The 14,453-nt window shown below is 43.4% G+C and overlaps 2 non-coding genes across 2 annotated transcripts; both read right to left on the minus strand.

Moving 5' to 3' along the window:
• Nucleotides 1–892: 892 nt before the first annotated feature.
• Nucleotides 893–966, minus strand: trnat-agu (transfer RNA threonine (anticodon AGU)). Its single transcript has one exon. It is a non-coding gene; the product is annotated as a tRNA-Thr (tRNA).
• Nucleotides 967–1,202: 236 nt separating this feature from the next.
• trnas-uga (transfer RNA serine (anticodon UGA)) lies at nucleotides 1,203–1,284 on the minus strand. The gene has a single exon. It is a non-coding gene; the product is annotated as a tRNA-Ser (tRNA).
• Between the last annotated feature and the right edge of the window lie 13,169 nt (nucleotides 1,285–14,453).

Raw genomic sequence — 14,453 nt, forward strand, 5'->3', positions numbered from 1 at the left:
GCTCCAGCTGATTTCTCATCAGCGCCGACACGAACAAAAGGATTGCGCAATCGAGTACATCCCAGCAGCTTCACCCCAACCTGCCCACTTCTCAACTGGCTGTGGAAAAACAAACGGGGACAAAGCGGGTAGAGGCGGGTAGAGGCGGGTAGAGGCGAGACGAGCCGTCCCGAGCCGAGCCGCACTGAGTAGATACTAGTGGAAAAGCGCCATTAGAAAGAGACCATAGACTTGGAGAGGTTTGATAATGACAACTGTCGTTGACATTTGAATGAACAGGGCTTTCTCTTTGTACCCACCCACGCCACGTCTTAGCAGCTGGGACAGCGTCTCAGATGGTGATCCTCGCTGTGGGATGGAACTACTTATGTTAAATATTCTCTTACTGAAGAAGTTTTTGCGCTGTATTAACATACCCTAAGTGTGAGAACTATGCATGTCAAGGAATATGGATAATGATTAATGATCCTTTCAGGATCACAGGGGGGAATGGACCGTTTCCCCCTCCGACTGGGGGCTCCGTCGGCGCCGGGGGCGCCCGTGGAGGTACGGTGGGGCCCTGGCCCGGCTCGGAGGGTCGGCCCCCGCTACTGGATGGCCGGCGGGGGAACATGGGCGTCTTTCCAGGGCCGGCTCTGCTGGTCCTGCGTCCTGGCTTCGGCCTCCGCTCCCCCTCCTTCCCCCCCCTACACGATTCATACGCACATTTTTGCAGGATATGAAAAGAGAGGCTCCAATAGAATGACAAAACAGAGAGCATCCACGTTCACTAAGATCAGGAGTACTTTTGACAAAGTACGCTGCTATAATTAAGCAAGCATGTGAGAAATAGTGGCAGAACCAGGAATGAGAGAAATGTGATCTTTCCGACCTTCAAGACATTTGAGTTTAGAGGCTCTGCTGGGATTTGAACCCAGGATCTCCTGTTTACTAGACAGGCACTTTGACCAACTAAGCCACAGGGCCTCCATAAAGACCCCATTGAAATAAGCAGTTCGTTATAGGTTTGAAGCAGCTCCATGCCAAAACTGCGAACCTGGGCCGACTGCTTGGAAAGAAATGTAAAACTAACTTCATGTAGGCTGATGTTACCTATTAATGCATGCTGGGGATAACACATAAAAACTCCTCTGATTAGTTTTGAAAGACATTTTAGTCTATGGTTAACAACTGCAAGTCTTCTTGCATGTTCAAACATTAACCGTTGTTGGCAGGGTTTGAACCTGCGCGGGGAATCCCCAATGGATTTCAAGTCCATCGCTTTAACCACTCGGCCACAACAACTTGTCACATGCTTGAACATTTGGCTGAAATAAATGTGTGTTTGTTTGAATGTAGTACAATGCTTTACCTGAAGACCAACATTGGAATGATGTGTGAATGGTGAAAACCTACATCTTGCTTCCCTTTCATGCCAAGAGGTAAGCCGGTAAGGCCTAGTCCGTAAACCCTTTCCCCATTCTTCAATTGGGATCCTTTTTTGTTTTATTGCCGCAACCAATGTGCCTTTTTTAAATAATAAAATATTGTTTGTATTATTGAACTCTGTCCCCTATCTCCATCCCTGAGTGAACGAACCTTCGTGTCCTTTTGTAGAGGTGATGATTGACCTTTAGTATGGGTCCTAGGGACCAAATCAAAGGCGGTGTTGTCGGTAAACAGAAAAAGATCTTCAGATCCCAAACTTAAATAATAGTGAACGTGCCGCCACATAAAGATATATGTTACCTGTCTACTTGCACATATATGTGTGAGACTATATGTCTAATTTAATGTCTGTCAAGTCATCAATTAGGACTCATTTCCAAAAAACGTTTGAAGCCATGTACAATTACGTAAAGTCTGATTGTCCAAAACATATTCTTCCCCAACAAAAAGCATTACACTTATGAAGACCTCATGTTTCTTGCATTGGCTGGGAAGCAAACCCAGGTCAACTGCTTGGCAAGCAGCCATGTTGACTGCCATACCAACGCTGCAGGAAAGTACCTGAAACAGCTGAATGAGACGTCGCAGTTTTCCAGCCACATGAGAAGGTGAGCAGTCATGTCAGGGAAAGTAACTCTTTGATGATGGTTTCTTCAATATCACAAGCTACTTACCGCTGTTACGTCCCAGGCTAGGGGAACAGAGGCGCAACATAAGAATGAGGCAGCGAGAGATGGTTCACAACAAAAAGGCTGTATTTATTGATGCACAGCTCAAGGTTCAACATTCAAATCAGTGCTAACCGGGTTAGCACAAAAGAAACAAAATGACAAAAATGAAAATGAAGCTTCTCTTCGGGGTAAACCTAGGCCAAAACAACAAACAAAATAAACTATCTTCTCAACCAGACTACCTAAGCCCTGGGAGGAAACAAAAGATCAAACAAAATTACAATATCTGAGCCTAACTTCCTAACTTAACAAAAACAGGAGAAAAAGGGGATCAAATTAAATGGCGGTTTACCCTTACTGCTTCGGTATAAAATAAAATACAGGCTACAGCCAGTAACAAAACCACACAGCTAATACAGCTAATTCAAACAGGAACTGCTCACAAGCAGACAGCGAAAGAGCACAGATCGAAAGAGCACAGATCGAAAGAGCACAGATCGAAAGAGCACAGATCGAAAGAGCACAGATCGAAAGAGCACAGATCGAAAGAGCACAGATCGAAAGAGCACAGATCGAAAGAGCACAGAACACAGCCAGGAGGATTGCCACACTGAACAGTAGCAGCCCTCAACATGCTGACTGAGGTGTGCTGCTTTTGAGCTGGTCCAGCAGCTTGGTGTCAGCTCGTCAGTCTCATCTGCCACAGCTGCGGAGGACCAATGGCTGCGGCAGGACCTGTCAATCTGAACTGAACTGATCAGTGGGATGAACAAGATGGATTAAAACAGGAGTGCTCACTTTCCCAAAAAATACAGAAACAAAATATTAAGTACAGTTACACACTAAATCAAAAGCAGTAACGGCTGGGGGCCGTAACACCGCCATTTGTCCCTTAGCTTATACATCAACTTCTTGTTGTATAAGCTGCATGTTTGCAGGTATATCTGTTGAGTCCTAACCCAGGAGGGCAAAGATCTCCATATTGAACAGGACAATCACCCAGAAGACTACAACTCCCACAATGCACCAGCAGCAAGGTGGCTGCTGGGAGCTCGTTTGGCCAACCCAAAACACCTGAGAAAGCTGCTGCCATGAGCATGCAGACACACACCAAACAACAAGCAAGCAAGTTTACTCCTGGAATTCTTCTCCAAGGCTCTAATGGTCGGTGAATGCTGCTTTGTTTAGTCTGTTTAAATCTTCCTCTGTGGCTGAATGTATTGTTAGTATAACATTATACATACCTTTTTATATTTGGCTTTGACAAGAGCAGTATTGCTCAGATGGAGTTGTTGAATAGTCCAGTGGCTAATGACTTAAAACTTGAAGATGCTGACTATAACATTAATTGCATTTACTATATTTATTATTATATTTATATAAATTTAAAAGGCTACTTAAAAGACTATAAAAATGCCTAAATATTTGCTAAAATGTTAGAGCTAAGCTACAAGCTCATGGCTCATGGTCACATCTACATAGTCATAGTCACAAGATTGCTTGAGTATTGATTTATTATACCATTCATTATAATTATACTTGACTTATCTAGATAAAAGTTAATATGGTATATTTAAAAGCTTGCAGTATACTTTAATTTGAATTATTATTATTAGAGGTGAACTTAGTCAAAGTTACATTTCAGCATGTTTGCTTTAATGCTGCTTGACATTATTACTTTATAATTTATAAAATAATGTGATTAAAATGCTGACTTTAATTTATATATTGGTTAAATAGTTGAAGTTAATACTTTAATTAACTTTAATTTCAACTGAATTTAATTAATGATGATTTTGGATAGAATTGCTTTAATTTAAAATATGGTTAATAATTTAAAACTGACTTTGGTAAATGATTAGTATGACTTTAATTTAAAAGTGTCTACCTTTCATAGTAAAAGTAATTTAAAGAAATGCTTTTGTTTAAAAAACTTTAGTGTTAAAACTTATTTAAAATTATTGTTTAAAGGACACTTTGTTTAATGTGTGTTGAAGGCACTTTAATTAAAAGATGGTTTATTGTAATTTAATTCGACCATTTAAAATGTAATTGTTAAAAACAGTTAGTTTGTTCAAAATGACATTTGTTTAAATACTTAAATAATCTAAAATAATTGTTAAAGGGTTTGTTTAAAAATACTTTGTTTAAAACCAAATTGTTTATTTAAGAGACATTATTTGTTTAGAAATGTTTAAAAATATAACTACTGAAACAGGACTTTTTTGTTTAAAAAATTATTGTTTATTTTGACAATGTTGTTAATCATATGTTTTCTTGTTTTAAGGTTAACAACCTAACTTCGCTACTATTCGAAGACCCCCAACAAAGACCAACAAATTGATTTGAAAAGTTGGAAAAATAAAGTTGGAAGAGGTTGGAAAGAAGCTGAGTTGTTGTAGGCTAGTGACAAACTGTCAAAAAGGGCTTTAGTTTTCGAGATACCCCTACCGGGGGTAGAACAAAACCTAACAATGTTTTTCCTCATCTCTAAGGTGTCCCATATATGAAATGGATTCTTAGGTTAAAATATTTTACTGCAAACATTGTTAAATTGATACATATTGTTATGCATCCCAAACCTAAAAAAGAACCAAAATACAGTCTGGCCGTATGGGAGTTAAGATATATAAACTCATGTAGATTAATAACAGAAGCTCTGACAGCTTTGAAACTTGACATAATTGTGGTCAGGAAGTTGCTTTACCTATTAGAAAAACCTGGATGTGAATATATTGATGTGTGTTACATATAAAGACCTTTGAACACTTTTCCAAAATAAGCGGACATGCAAAAAAAGAATATCTATGCAGAATGTTCTCATTTACTTTTTAGTTGCCTGGCCAGGAATTGTCATAGAAACACATATCATGGCTTGTTGGAAAGATGGGGCTGTGCTGAATCCAGTGATACCAAATATGTAAAGATACCATGCATAGGCAATGTGGTACATCAATAAATGTATGAGGTGTCCCAAATTAAAGAAAGTGAAAGATTGAAATAATCAAGCCTCCACAGCTGACCAATTCAATATTGCTGCAAACTAAGCAGGTAACTTGCAGATATATATATGATGCATTAAATTAATTATACACTCATATGACACCTTTTTATCCATACTTGAGATAACACTTTAATTATGGATACATGTACTGTCATATATGATGGCTTGTTGGAATATGTGGTTATGCTGAATCCAGCAATACCAAATATGTAAATAGCATGCATAATCATCAATCACTAAATATAAAGCTGTCCCAAATAAAGGAATTTGTTGCATTAAATAGCAATGCAACATATTCTGTACTGTACTGTACTACACTGTACTGTACTGTGTGACATCACCGGGGGATGAGTCTAGCTAAGGCTTACGGCTCAGCAATAACACACACAGGAGACAAGGTGACAGGATTGTAGTTTGGCCTTGATGATCATTTTAATAAAACTAACTAAACTTCACACAGTACAAATAAAATTACCGTCTCAAATTAAACAAATGTTCATCAAACAAAACACTCTGAGGAGGAATGAGCCCTCTCCTCACACTGAACTCCCCAGCTCTTTGGCTGGTGTTTTTCATGGGCTGCTTTTGGTAGCCATCACTGTCACTCATCCACATTATCATCAGTGACAAAGTGGGTCATATTTGTCTTGGAAAGAGCAAGAGCAAAACTCAGTGCAAGTCAAGCCCACTGAAAGACACTGGCATTTGCTGGTATTATTGCAGTTTCCATCTTTACACTACAGGTGGGTGATGTCTCAAACCTCTTTAGGTGCTGGTGCATTCTGGCACATGACGGGTTCAATGGACCCATCTTGTCTGAGCCTCCATTCTCTACCAACTGGGTTCCAGAGATGAGGCTTGGCCAGGTGGTTGTTACGCCACACTGCTGTTTGATATAAGGCTCTTAATACGTGTTGCTGGAAGGCATCTTCTGTTGGGGGTAGATTTGCTGCTGAAGAATCTGTGGTAGATGCCACTATGTACCTCAGCTCATCTAGGTTGGTGCAAGGACAGCCATTCTCCTTTTTCTTTTGGCCATACAGTAGGAGGGCATACTTTCTTGCCAAAGGCAAAGCTTCCTCTAGGCTTCCAGACAGTCCAAACTTGGCCATTTCCTTTAATTCAGTCAGATGGGTCTTCAGTCTTGTGAAGGCAGTGGTCTTTCCAATTCTGTACCAGCTGCTTGTGGTATCACACAACCTCCTGGTCAATGTAAAGATCTGTCAAGCAGTCAACACCTGATTTGCTAACCCTCTTGACCTCCTCACCATTTTCAAAGCCACCTACCAATATGACTGTGTTCTCTGAAAAGATTATCTGTTGCCCAGTACGAGTGATGTAATTGCTGACAAAGCTACATAGAGCAGCCTTGTTCCCACTGATCCTCAGGTATGTGAAACACTAAGGGCCTGATTTATTAAGATCCTAAATAAAGAGTACTAAATTGCGTGTGCACTGAAAAAGTTTGCACGTGCTGTTGTTGTGTGTTTTGCGGGTGATCAACTAAGAATGCGTGCGCAATTGATAACAGGTGCAAACCGCAGTATTTAAATGAGGTGTTGCGTGTCTTACGGTTTGCGCCATGGAGAGTTTGGATGGAAAGCAGGATATTCGCAAACGCAAAATGAAATTAGACGAGTTGGAGTTAGAGATATTAGTGGTGTTAGTGGCCGTATTCAGCACCCCTGTCGTGAAAAGCACCCCCTCGTCGACATATATTACCCACGGATCTCTTATTCACGAGTAAATGTAAAAAAAGGACTAAATGCTCATGTTTAATTTACTACTAATGACAACGTACACACAATGACAAAAATTATATTCTCATTCCGTGTCACGTTCTGTTTAGCGTCCAGTTTTGTGTTAATGATTCATGTTTAAATGCGCTCATGGATTCCACAACAGTCATACTTTCCCACAATAACAGTCACAGATAACAAAAATCGGGTAAATGGTTATTGATGTCATTAATTAATAGCCTGCTTACTGTGTTGTCTTCCATAATATTTGTAAATATATATAATATAAACTCCTAAGTATGTGTTTGTGTGAGTGTGTATGAGGGGGTGCTTTTCACGGCAGGGGTGCTGAATACGGCACAACACCACAATAACAGCAGCCATCGGTGCGTAATGCTGGGCAGATTCCTTTCGAACGTATTAAATACAGACGCAATCACAATCCCCGCAAAAACTTTCAGGCTTGGTAAATCTCATTGCGTGTGGTAAATGAACCTATTTGCATTTTCCTCTCCCAGTATTCAGCGATTTCTGGCGGGTACGCCCCATATTGATTATTCATCAGGGCAAAAGTACTAAATGAACAGCGTGTGCTATTTTGCTCCTTTGAGAGGCGCAGTCCTCTTTGCACGCTGTTAGTAGATCAGCTGGCACATTGGTTTGCGGGTGATGTCAAGTTTGCACACGTTTTTACGCACGCAAACCTTTAGTAAATCAGGCCCTAAAACAACACAGCTGATTCCTTCCTTTCCCATTAACATTGTGATCTTATTCCAGATACACTCACCCAGGTCATTGAATTTCTGAAAGCCTGAATCATGGAGACTCTGCAGAAGAGCCATAGCATTGATGAGATATCCTGAAGGTTCTTTAACACTGGGCAGTTGTTGCGTCTCTCCAACGACTGACTCCAGTTTCTTAGTAAGGTCAGCTTTTGTTGTCTTCCTCATGCTTCCATCATCATAAAACAAAGAGGGTGGGACAGCAGCGAGTTCATGAGACATCACAGTCTCCATGGACACCTCTCTTTGGAGACAGCGATTAACCCTCGAAAGAGCACATCTGAATCCATGTGAATCTGTCTAGATACACTAACTCCTGCTGATGTTTTCATATCCTTGAAGGTTGCAAACTGGTGCCTTTTCTCTGGATACATGAAGACAATGATGTAGATAGCTATAGCTGGATCCACCAAGTAGCCTAACTAGCTAGCTAGCTCACTACAGACTACAACACTTTAATCAAAGATCACACTCAGGGAAGTTAAGTAAGCAGTACAGGCTTTACTGCCCTCTGCTAGTTTAGAGAAAAGACATAATTATTATGCAGTAATGACTTGAGCCAAAATAAATTCAAGTGGATTTAAATATTTTAATAAAGGTGTTCTATTTCAATTTAACCTAGGTCTACTGGATATTTGTTTCCATAATGAAATATACAATTTTTTTATGTATCATAAATAAAGAGTAGTGCTTACCTCAGGTGACTTATGTTGCAGTAACATTGAATTGGTCCGCATTCTCACCATTGATTATGGGCTTGGAACTGGACACTGAATATGTCAATGTTTCGGTATTCTTTCATTTTGGACACTTCATACATTGATTGATGTACCACACTGCCTATGCATGGTATCTTTACATATTTGGTATCACTGGATTCAGCACAACCCCATCTTTCCAACAAGCCATGATATGTGTTTCTATGACAATTCCTGGCCAGGCAACTAGAATGTAAATGAGAACATTCTGCATGGATATTCTTTTTTTGCATTAGCTAGACTCATCCCCCGGGGATGTCACACAGTACAGTACAGTGTAGTACAGTACAGTACAGAATATGTTGCATTGCTATTTAATGCAACATATTCCTTTATTTGGGACAGTTTTATATTTAGTGATTGATGATTATGCATGCTATTTACATATTTGGTATTGCTGGATTCAGCATAACCACATATTCCGACAAGCCATCATATATGACAGTACATGTATCCATAATTAAAGTGTTATCTCAAGTATGGATAAAAGGTGTCATATGAGTGTATAATTAATTTAATGCATCATATATATATCTGCAAGTTACCTGCTTAGTTTGCAGCAATATTGAATTGGTCAGCTGTGGAGGCTTGATTATTTCAATCTTTCACTTTCTTTAATTTGGGACACCTCATACATTTATTGATGTACCACATTGCCTATGCATGGTATCTTTACATATTTGGTATCACTGGATTCAGCACAGCCCCATCTTTCCAACAAGCCATGATATGTGTTTCTATGACAATTCCTGGCCAGGCAACTAAAAAGTAAATGAGAACATTCTGCATAGATATTCTTTTTTTGCATGTCCGCTTATTTTGGAAAAGTGTTCAAAGGTCTTTATATGTAACACACATCAATATATTCACATCCAGGTTTTTCTAATAGGTAAAGCAACTTCCTGACCACAATTATGTCAAGTTTCAAAGCTGTCAGAGCTTCTGTTATTAATCTACATGAGTTTATATATCTTAACTCCCATACGGCCAGACTGTATTTTGGTTCTTTTTTAGGTTTGGGGTGCATAACAATATGTATCAATTTAACAATGTTTGCAGTAAAATATTTTAACCTAAGAATCCATTTCATATATGGGACACCTTAGAGATGAGGAAAAACATTGTTAGGTTTTGTTCTACCCCCGGTAGGGGTATGTCAAATTTTTTGGGGCATTGTCACTAGCCTATTGTCCTTGTTGTCCAGTTGGAGAAAATTGGAGTTGACTTAACAGTTGTTAACCAACTGCGGACACCCCCTTGCTGAGGATAAAGGGCTTCGGCTAGGAGGAAAGCCGTGGACAAGAAGGAAAAATGGCGGAGAAAACGGCCAAAGACTGTAAGCAAGAAAGGACCACGGCAAAGAGCCGTTTTACAAGGCAAGCCAACTTCCTTGTGAGAGAAGCAGATGGCATGCTCAAATCCGAGCTTCTTGAGCAGTACAAGGAGCTCACAGACTGTTTCCGAGCTGTGCAAGACTCCAACGATGACTACAGGTCCAGCCTGGAGGCTGAAGTCAAAAAGGAGGAGGAGGATGAAGAGGCAGAGCTCAGTGAACAGCAAGAAGCCGACATTGAGAACACTCTGAAAGAGGCCAAAGTAAAGATGACCGCAATCGAGGACACAGTCCGACAGATCCTGTGGACAAGATATGGAGGCTATGAACTCGAAACCGCCATTCGTGGGGCTGAGCGAGCAAATGGGGCTGCGGATAATCTGCCAGTGACGAGTGAGAATTTGGAGCGATTCGAAAGGCACCTAACCCTCTCTGAGAAGATGAGGAACGAGGCCACCACTGCAATGTTGACGTGGGAGAAATGGATACCGGAGGATCACAGGGATGGAGTGAAGGCAAGGCTCAGGGACATAGACGGAACTCTTCTCACACTGAGAATGAGAGAGCCTGAGTTTGCAGGTGCACGGACCCTGCTGGTCGCTGGTAGAGGAGTCACACCACCACCAACACCCCAACCAACAACACCAGTCGTGAGGATAAAGCCGACCACCCTACCTACCTTTACTGGTTCCAAGAGAGACTTTCACAGATGGAAAAAAGACTGGGAGAGCCTTCAACGGCAGGGAGAACCATCTGGATCGCCTGTAGTAAAGAAGATACAGCTCCTAGACAGCATCGATGAGAAAATCTCAAAAGACCTCAGACTTTCCACATACACCACGGCAACAGACATGTTCAGAGTCCTTGAGAACAGGTACGGCAACAAATCAAGCATCACTGTGGAAATCCTAGAAGAACTTGACAAAATACCACATGTGAAGGGGCACCAGCCCAGAAAGGTCATTGACCTAATACAGTCCGTGGAAAAGGCTCTAGCAGACCTTACTGAGCTGGGGAACTCCGGGGCCATAAACAACCCTCTTGTCATCAAATCCATCGAAACCAAGTTGCCCGATTTCATCAAGACCAACTGGCTGATTTTCATGGTGGATCCCACAAACAACGTCACACCTCAGAACCATTTCGACCAGCTCTTGACATTCCTTAAAAATCAGGAAGACGTACTAGAGAGACTTGAGCAACTCCGAGTTGTGGAGAAGGGTGACAAACCGGAGCGAGCAGACAAGAAGAATGGAAGGAAGTCTGCCTCCACCAGAGCCACCAAGAGACAAGAGCTTGATGGATGTGTCATCTGTGGTGACAGCAGTCATAATAATAAAATATTCTTCTGCAAGATGTTCAAGGGACTAAAGCTCCCAGAGAAGACGGCTGCCTTAAAGAAGCTTGGAGCATGCAGGAAATGCCTTGGATGCCATGAGGAAGGCGGTTATTGCAGAGACAATTTCCTGTGCCGAAATTCGGACTGCAGGAGGGGAGGAAGTGCTGCGGACCACCACTATTTTCTCTGTCCGAAGGGAGAGTCCAGGCCACGGAGTGGAGATGGGAGAAGTGGAAAAGGCGGCAGCAACAAAGGCACTCTTACGGAGGAACAAGAGGCGTGCTTGGCTGATCTTCCCCCAGAGATGGCTGAACGTTGCAGAAAGGCATTCACCAACAAAACCACGATGACACTAAAAGCATCTGGCCAGTCTGAACTACTGCGGAATAGTGGTCTCACCGAGCTACCTGTCATCATGATGCTCATGAACGTCACTGCGAACGCTGGTCAGAAGATCGGGACCCTGATTGACCTAGCATCCGACACTAACTACATCACCCATAAGGCTGCTGACAGACTGCGGCTGAGGAGGGAGAAGATAACCCTGGTGGTACATGGAGTCGGTGGTATGGTCATGAAGGTGGACACCCGAAGATACCTCCTGAAAGTCCAAGTCAAGACACCAAAAGGAACTGTACGAGCTCATGAACTGGTCTGCTATGGATTGGATGAAATAGCCAAGGTGCATCAAGCTGTTCAGCCAGAAACTCTGCACAGATTCTTCCCGGAAGTCAAGCTCGAGGAACTGGAGAGGCCAGAAGAGGTTGAGCTCCTCATCAGTCACCGTGAAGGAAGGCTCGCTCCCCAAAGTGTGAGAATGATTGATGACCTCGTCCTGTGGGTAGGTCCACTGGGGACGACGGTGGCCGGAGCGCATCCTGACCTGCACGAAGAAGTGGAGATAGAGGCATATGCATCTCGAACTCACTTTGCCCGCTCCATGAGAACCGCAGCAGTCAAATATAGAGAAATCCCAGGTCCAGTGGATGACATCAAGGCCACACTCACAGCTGCCAGCAACCGGGAGTTCCTCGAGTGGTGGCACTGGGACAGCATCGGAGCTGCATGCGAGCCAAGATGTGGAGGATGTCGATGCGGGAACTGTCCACCTGGAGGAAAGGAAATGACCCTGGCAGAGGAGAGGGAGTATGAGATCATTAAAGGAGGCCTCACCTACAAGGAGGAGGACGATCACACAAAATCCCCACACTGGGATGCAAAGTATCCTTGGACAGTGGACCCTGCCTCTCTCCCCAACAACAAAAGTGCAGTGCAGGCCTGTTTCCTGAGGATGGAGAAGCAACTGTGCAAAGAGCCAGAATGGAAAGCTGCATATGCCACCCAAATCTGTGAGATGGTTGAACGAGGAGCAGCCATCAAACTCACTGAAGAAATCATTGAGAAGTGGAATGGCCCAGTGTGGTATGTGAGCCACCTGGTGGCGCCCAACCCTCATTCTGTGACGACACCAGTCCGAATTGTGTGGAACAGCAGCCAGAAGTACAAAGGTGTGAGCATGAATGACATCCTTCTGAAGGGACCAGATGTACTCAACCCTATTCGAGCTGTTCTGCTGAGGTTCCGCGAAGGTGTGCATGCAGCTCTAGGAGACATAAAGAAAATGTACAACTCTGTGTGGCTGGAGCAGTGTGAGATGCACCTGCACAGATTCCTCTGGAGAGACAGCCCAGAAGAGGAGATCAGTGAATATGCAATCACCAGAGTCAACATCGGAGACAAACATGCAGGCTGCATTGCACAGTTGGCCATGAGGGAAACGGCAAACCTGCCCAACTTTGTTCACCTAGAAGATGAACGCAAAGTAATTGAACGAGACAGCTATGTGGATGACCTTCTGACCTCCCACAACGACCTGGACAGACTTGACCAAATCACGGCGCAAGTTGAAAAGATTTTGAAAGCTGGCGGTTTCTTCCTCAAGCCATGGGTCCGGTCGGCGCAAAGTGGGAGGAAAGGAACAGACACAGAGGCCACCAAGTCTGGACGAAGTCAAACCTTCATTCTCCCAAACCAAATGAGGGAAGAAGACAACAGAGCCCTGGGCATCGGCTATCAAGTTGACGAAGACAAGCTCTACATATTGACTTCAGTGAACTTCTCCAAGAGGAAGAAGAAGAATGGAGGTGGCGGCAAGCTGACCCAAGAAACCTGGGACCTTCCACTCTCACAAAGCCTCAGAGAAGAAGCCATACAGCTCTTTGAAGAGTATGTGCAGCTTGGCCAGGTGAAGTTCCACAGAAGCCTCACACCTGCTGACTGGAAAGGAAACCCTTGGGGCATCACATTCTCTGATGGAAGCGACAAAACCTTTGGAGCAGTGATGTACTTAAGGTGGGAGACAAGTCATGGCATTGAGGTCCGGTTCGTGGAAGCCAAAGCCAAGCTGAAACCCCTGGATCAAAAGGGAGATGCTGTTAAAGCTGAGATCTGCGGCGCAGTCTTCGCTGCAAGGATCAGAAAGTATGTGGAGAAACATGCTCGAATGAAGATCGAGAGATGGTTCCATCTGCTGGACAGCCAAACGGTCCTCGGGGCGATCCAGAGAGACAGTTATGGGTACCAGACCTTCTTTGCCAACAGAGTGGGTGAACTCCAGAAGAGCGGACCGGTGCAAGACTGGTGGTGGATCTGTGGCGACCTAAATATAGCTGACATCATCACAAGAGGATGCACTCCAGAAGATCTAAAAGAGAATTCCACCTGGCAAAATGGACCAGGATTCCTGAAGTGGCCGTTGGAGGAGTGGCCCATTAAGTCAGCTGGAGAAGTAGCTGCCCACGCCAGAGAGAGCGTGGACAGCCTCCAAAGGAAAGCATTTTCAGCTGCCATAACAAGGGCTCAAGCCAAGCTTGATCGGCAAAACCCGCCAGTCACCCCGGATAACAGATCCATCTCGGATGTCCAAGAGGTGAAACCAACTCTTCCCCAGAAGAAACCCACTGGCTGGGTCAAAGTACTTGTGGACATACAAAGATTCAGCAACCTGTCCAAACTGGTGAGAGTCATTGCCTGGGTTTGCAGAGCTGTCAAGCTGTGGCTAAAACGGATGAGACAGGCACCAGGACAGTCAAAGTGGGAGGCCAATCAAGCTGGACTGACTGGAGAAGAGCTGAACGAAGCCCGTGAAGACCTCTTCCTCGCTGCCCAAGAAGCTATAGCCTTCCCAGAGACGACTCTAAGCAGATTGGCAGTATACAAAGATGTGAACTCTGGACTCCTAGTTTGTGGTGGCAGGATCCAGATGTTCAGTGAAGATAAGACAGCAGTGCCAGTTCTACCATTCGAATCCTGGGTGTCTACATTGCTGGCTGAAGAATCCCACAAAGCAAACCATGAAGGTGTAGCAGGAACCCTTCTTCGGATGAGGAAGAGAGCGTG

The sequence above is a fragment of the Cololabis saira genome, chromosome 10, assembly GCF_033807715.1.
Source record: "Cololabis saira isolate AMF1-May2022 chromosome 10, fColSai1.1, whole genome shotgun sequence".
In the NCBI taxonomy this organism is placed as follows: domain Eukaryota; kingdom Metazoa; phylum Chordata; class Actinopteri; order Beloniformes; family Belonidae; genus Cololabis; species Cololabis saira.